Source organism: Pinus tabuliformis, chromosome 2_2 (genome assembly GCF_031772625.1).
Source record: "Pinus tabuliformis cultivar Carrire ecotype Pingquan chromosome 2_2, CPIR1, whole genome shotgun sequence".
Classification (NCBI taxonomy): Eukaryota; Viridiplantae; Streptophyta; class Pinopsida; order Pinales; family Pinaceae; genus Pinus; species Pinus tabuliformis.
In genome coordinates, this window is record NC_142300.1 from 300,922,210 (window position 1) to 300,929,639 (window position 7,430).

A 7,430-nucleotide genomic window follows, 5' to 3' on the forward strand; every position below is an offset into this window, starting at 1 on the left:
GTAGACATCAGTACCGCAGTTCCGAGTTAGTAGACCAGCCTGTCCGATCCATTAGATCCGCAGTAGCAGTCGGTGCCGCCACTCAGAGTTATCCGATCAGCCATTCAGATCTCTCAGATCCACCAGATCTGAGTAGTTGTGTGGGGTTCCTATACCGGGGTGTGATTTTCGCAAGACTTTTGGTAGCATTGACATTTTGGGGATTCGGCTACTGTAGTATTCCTAAGCAAGGAGTAAAACTTCGTTAGGAGTTTTCAGAAGAAGAAAAAAAAGGACCCCCCGGGGCGCTTATTGGTGATCTAGCCCATAAGAATCAGGACGACGAGCTGAGCAAGGTGGTACCATTCAATTGTTAGTGAAAAAAAAATCGGGCGGTCCCAAATTTCAAGTACATAGGATTGGTGCATGGTAGAAACTAGAGCTCAAACTATGGCCAATGAGAAGATCGACAAACTTGAACAATTCTTGCAAGCCATCCAAGCTCAGCTTGATAGACTAACTGACACACTCTCTAAAGGCAAGGAGGAAGCCCGTGAGGAGGCATATATTGGCAATGGACATAGTGAGGGTGAGTCTAGTTGCTCTCTTCACCTCTGGGGCACCCACCAACAATCCTGTCCTCAACCTCCCAAGCTGGATATGCATAAATTTGATGGTTCTCACCTGGCCGCATGGATAGCACAAATGGAGCAGTATTTCAATCAGAATAACACCTTAGATAATGAGACTCAGCTTATGGTGGGGAGCATGTACTTGGACAATGAAAGATGGCAATGGTGGGAATGGAATCAACGTTGCAATGGAAGTTTTATGACTTGGGCCACCTTCAAAAAAGCTCTTACAGAGCGCTTTGACCAGGAATCTTCTTTTTTGGGTCGTCTCACTAAGCTCTGACAGACTAGCACAGTGGATGAATATGTTACAGCCTTTGAAGCCTTAGCTTTCCACACTAGGGATCTCTCAGATGTGTTCTACACGGAATGTTTTATCAGCGGTCTTAAAGAGGCCACACAAGCCAACGTCCAACTACACCACCCTCCCACATGGTCGGAGGCTTGCAAGGTAGCTCGTAATGTGGAACGTGCGTTAGCAGCCCAGTCCATTTGCCCAAATTTCATCGCCAAGGGTCGCCCCCCACAGGCTCACAGCACGACTCAAACACTTAAGGTTCAAAAGGTGTCACCTGAAGAAATGGCCAAAAGAAGGAAATAGGGATTATGTTACTACTGTGATGAAAAATACTCCCCAGGTCATAAATTCAAGGAGCATAAATTTTTTCAAATTGATGCCACTGATTACATCTCATCGAAGGAAGCCCCACCACTTGAGGAACCGGAGGAGGTAGAAGAGGACAACCAGAAGGACAATGTCCCTAACGAACCAGTTATTTCGCTGCATGCTTTGGTAGGGATTTATTCACCTCAAACTCTCAAAATCAGAGGTTTTATTAAACATCGCCCAGTAGTAGTCTTGATTGATAGTGGAAGTACACATAATTTCATCCATCAAAAAGTTGCGGAAGCAGCGCATTGTTTTGTAGAGCAGTTTCTAACTTCCAAGTCCAAATTGCGGATGAGGGAACAATGAAATGTGAAGGCCACTGTGAAAATGTCGAACTTCAAATGGGGGATTATCAGTTGAAGACCCACATGTTTGCCATACACATGGGAGGGTGCGACATTATCCTCGGTGCTAAATGGCTTTGTACTCTTGGGCCAATCACAATGGATTTTCAGGAGTTATATATGAGCTTCAAGCCCACACATACCCTCCGTGGACTCCAGGCGGGAGCTCCCTCTATCATCAGCTCACATAGGATGGAAAAATTGGTAAAAAAGGGCCATCATGGAGTTATCTCTCAATTTAATGCCATCGAGGCCGTCAAACCCAATTCTCTATCGATTCATCCTAAGATGCAACATATTTTAAATAACCATCTGCCAGTCTTTGACAAGCCTCATGAGCTTCCACCTTCGTGAGGGGAACATGATCATAGAATCACCTTGGTTCCAGGGGCCCAACCACCAAATGTGCGCCCATACAGATATTCATTCACCCAAAAGAATGAAATAGAAAAAATAATCAAGTAACTTTTGGAAGCAGGTGTCATTCGTCCCAGCATTAGTCCTTATTCATCACCGGTGGTCATGGTGCTCAAGAAAGGTGGGGAATTGCGGATGCGTCCAAACTTTAGGGCCCTCAATAAGTTGAAATTCAAAGATAAATTTCCCATCCAATTGTTGATTATTTGCTGGATGAACTCAATGGGGCTCAATTCTTCGCTAAGTTGGATCTTCGCTCAGGCTACCACCAAATTCGCATAAAGGAAGTTGACATTCCAAAGACTGCTTTTAGAACTCATGAAGGCCATTATGAGTTCCTGGTCATGCCATTCAGTCTTTGTAATGCCCCATCTACTTTTCAGAGCCTTATGAACCACCTTCTCAAACCATATCTCAAGAAATTTGTCCTTGTCTTCTTCGATGACATCCTCATCTATAGTTGCACTTGGGCCGCACATCTTCAGCATGTAGATCTGCTCTTGGAACTACTTCGCAAGCATAAATTATTTGTTAAGATGTCCAAATGTTCTTTTTTCATGGAAGAAGTTGAGTATTTGGGCCACATTGTGGGGCGTGAAGGTGTTAAGGTGGACCCCAAAAAGATCCAGGCAATGCAATATTGGCCTCAACCTAAGACCTTGAAGAGCCTAAGAGGATTTTTGGGTCTCACAGGCTATTATCACAAATTTGTTCGCAATTATGGTCTCATTGCGAAGCCCCTCACTCAACTCCTCAAGAAAAAATCATTCTTCTGGAATGATGATGCACAACAGGCATTTATAGCTCTCAAAAATGCCATGTGTTCCACTCCAGTCTTAGCGCTACCTGATTTCACCAAATCTTTTTTCATTGAATGTGATGCTTCGGGTACGGGTATTGGGGCGGTCTTAATGCAGGAAGGTCAACCCTTGGCCTTCACAATCCAACAACTAAGTGGGAGGAATCTGGGACAATCTACCTATGAGAAGGAAATGATGGCCATCTTACATGCAGTAGATACCTAGTGACCTTACTTACTGGGGCGACGTTTCAAATCCACACAGACCACCACAGTCTTAAATATTTGTTGGAGCAACACCTATCCTCGCCATAACAAAATAAATGGCTCACCGAAATGCTGGGATATGATTATGAGATCATTTACAAGAAAGGGCGCAAAAATAGTGTAGCAGATGCATTATCTCGCCAATTTGAGGAGGAAAGTACCCTGCTCGTAATTTCCCTTCCCATTCCAGAATGGATTAAAGAGACTCGAGGGAATGGTTTTCACATCCCGGGCTCTCCCAAATCATTACTCAATTGCAGGCGGATCCAAATTCCACCAAGGGCTACTCGTGGTAGGATGGGATTCTTCGCTACAAGGATAGAGTCGTAATATCACCAACATCCACCCTCAAAAGCCGCATTTTGGCAGAATTGCATGCATCTCCTACTGCAGGACATTCAGGATTTCAGAAGACATATGCTCGCACTAGAAAATCATTTTTTTGGACAGGAATGAAAAAGGACATCCTTACTTTTGTAGCGGAATGCAATGTCTGTCAACGCCACAAAGGGGAGACAGTCAAAGCACCAGACACATTACAACCGTTTCCCATCCTGGCATCTATATGGATGGAGGTTTCTATGGATTTCATTACAGGTCTTCCAAAGTCGGGAAACAAGTCAGTCATCATGGTGGTTGTGGACCAACTTTCTAAGTATGCTCATTTCTACGCCCTACCCCACCCATTTACACTGACTTTGGTCGCTCAATCTTTCATGGATCAGATCTTCAAATTGCATGGCATGCCCACTTCTATTGTGTCTGATTGTGACCCGATCTTCACCAATAAATTTTGGAAGGAACTCTTCAGGCTACAAGGCACCCAACTAAAGCTCAGTACTTCCTATCATCCACAAACGGATGGTCAAACTAAGGCCATCAATAAATGTCTGGAAACCTACCTTAGGTGTTTCACTTCAGAAAAGTAACATCTATGGGTATAGTGGTTTCCTCTAGCTGAATGGTGGTATAACACCAACTATCATGCCACCAAGAAAGTGACTCCCTATGAAGCAATTGATGGTCAACTCCCTCCTTCCCCTACTTCTTATATCAAGGGGTGCTCCAAGGTACAAGCAGTGGATCAACTCCTACAAAACCACACAACCATGCTCGCCCATCTTAGAGAGAATCTTCATCAAGCTCAAAACCACATGAAGCAACAGGTAGATCAGCATCGCTCAGAGTGCCAATTTCAAGAAGGGGATCAGGTATTTTTGAGGTTGCAACCATATAAGAAAACTTCACTCAAAGAGAAGGGTTGTCATAAACTATCTCCAAAATTCTATGGACCATATCAAGTACTTCAATGCATTGGAGAAGTGGCATACAAGCTAGCTTTGCCACCCACTACAAAAATCCATCCAGTTTTCCATGTCTCATGCCTCAAGAAAGTGATTGGGAACAATTGCAGAATTCAAACCAGTCTACCTGAATTGGATGAAGAAGGGTCAATCTGGCTCCAACCTAAACAGTTCCTAGACACATGAGAATGGAACCTGCATGGCCGCATGATCAAGGAAGTCCTCGTAAAGTGGAAAGAAACCTCTCCGGAAGATGCAACCTGGGAACCAACCACTATTCTTCAGCAGTTTCCGCAGCTCTAGCCTTGAGGACAAGGCTATTCTTAAGGGGGATGGCATGTTAGGTTCCCACCCTAACCCCCTTATTCATGTAGTAGGATCGAGTCATAGTTATAGTTAAGTAAGGAGTCAATAAAGCCCATATTAATAATTGTAAGTGGTTAACTCGCAATTAATGACGGGACCACAGTTAGTTGCAAATGGGCCATGGTATTAGATAGATGGTATTAATAAGAACCATGTTATTGATCCGTGGTATTGCATGTATGAGTCATATATAAAGGATAGAGACTCCTTGCAAGGAGCATCATGTCTTATTTTGTAATCGAGCTGCTCAATTGGAGGTTGCCCCCTCGAAGAGGCAAGTGAACATTGCTTTCTAAATAATAAAATACTTGCTGTTGTTTCTCACTATTCTATGTTCTGGGTATATTTCTTCACATATTCCATATTCCGGTATCATCTTGCAAGTTAAGAGCATAACAGACATAGGATTTTGTAGTTTGAAATCGGTTGAACTTGTAGAATATTCTGTAACAAGAAATGAAGGACAACATTTGTAGTAGAGATACATTCAATTGAATGAAAGAAGTGATCAACTTCTTTGCGTGCATGAATGGTTTTGTTAAATGAGGATAGAACATTCACCTCTGTGATCTATCAAGGTCTGTGGAACCATAAATAAGCATGGGGCTCTTAGAGGAATGTGCAGGTCACCAAAGAATTAATTTCTCAACATATGAGCTCTACATAGTTAGACTATGGAGAACTGCAAGGTCCATCTCTTTTTTGCGTACAAATGACAAGAAACCAATTAAAGGCATAGGCGAGACAAGGGGAGCCATACCTAAGTATAGTTGGGTAGCTAAAGGACAAAAAGCAAAGGATTCCTTGCATAGAGTGCCTTAGTGGAATAAAAACCATCACCGGCAATAGAGAAGATGGGGGAGTTGATAAAATGTGTGAGTGTGTTGTGAGTGAAGCACTTTTTGACAGAGAGGTTGAAGCACCTGAGAGGAATTTGTCTAATAGAGCAGCAAGAGTAGAAAAAGAAGTGAGAGGGATGTGTGAAGAATTGCAAGGGTAGTGCTAAAGAGCAGTAAGTGAAGCGCCCTTGATAGTGAAGGTAGAGTGTAGAGGAAGTGCTTTTGGGAGCAGTAAGAGGAGATTTGCTGCAAGTGGGTACAAAAGGCAAAGTGCAAAAGTTGAATATGCAAACAACCATTTATTGGTATTTTACTTGTATGATTATATGCCTCTGGTTTTAGTTTGAAAATTGTATGAAATAATATAAAAGTGGCAAGGGTAGGTTGGTGCCTACATACTGAAGGGGTTGCTGCCTCTTGGCAAGTTAGTTCTTGCTAACCAAAGGGTAGGCTGGTGCCTGCATACTAAAGAGGTTGGTGCCTCTTGGAAAGTTGGTGCTTGCTAACCAAAGGGGGTTGGTGCCTCCTTTGAGTGGGTGCTTAAACACAAACATATGTAATTAAGTGGGTGCTTAATTTACATCATAAACAAACAAAAAATTGGTGGTTCTTTCCCTATGGGTTTCCACATGAAAAATGCTACGAAAAATGTGTGCTACTCATGTGATTGTTGTTTGAATATGTGTGTCTGAAATATTATTGGTTCACTTTTTTGTGAATGAATTCTATCACAAGTTAAAAAATATAAGAAGGGACTGTAAGCATAATAAGAAAAATAAAAAGAGTTTCTTAATTACTCATTCAACCCCCCCCCCCCCCCCCCCCCCAATAATTCCTTACTTCAAAAATATCATATCCTTTTATTTGTTGGTCGAGAAAATGTATATATGTGTATATTATTGTCAATATTGTATCGAGCTAGTTTATAAATCTCCATAGACAGTATGGTTATTTTATGGTTGAAGAAAATGTGTACAAGTATATGTGGATTGTAAATACCATAATGAAATATGTTACAAAGATCCAATCATGTTTTAGAATATGGTCATTGTAAATACTACAACAAGCTATGTTATAATGCTCCATGGGTAGTATGTTTTGTTTCAGGAGTCTTGTGTGGATTTTCTATAGATTCAACAACTCATGTGATATACTAAAACATAAGACAAGAATCTACTCTACTCTTTACAGTGGAAACCAATAATGATCGATGAAAATAATAATCAGAAAGAGGAAGAATATCAATCACACATAACACAATATTTCTCTGGGGAAAGAAACTTCTCAAAACCCTGACTATCTATATTGCATTAACCAAAAGATCTGAGAAGAAAATACAATGCTTGTTCACACTAGAACAATTCCTGCACAAGTATGATCTAACTCTCTGTCACACAAGTTCGCTCTTGCCAACACTTAGCCAATTATGTTGCTTGCCAATCCCCTACTTCCTTGTGCAATTCCTGAGAGAATCAACCCATATTTAATTGGGAAATCCTTCCTCCATAACTGCACAATCCAAACTTAGGTCCTCAACTAATTGCATGCACCATTTGTACAACTCAGAAAATCATACAACTAATAGTACATCATCCTGACACTCTAATCTAAACTGGGTATTCCTCTTAAATGACATGTGTGAATTATTTGTGAGTGAATCTTCATTTAACTAGTGTGGTATTGGTTGATGCACTAGTGCACTAATCCACTACTAGACCTCTACTAGTTCCTCCAACAGTTAGAACTAATGTAACTAACTATAACTCAATTAGACTGAGTTATTTAATTACAAATCCAAAGAACTCAACCTGGA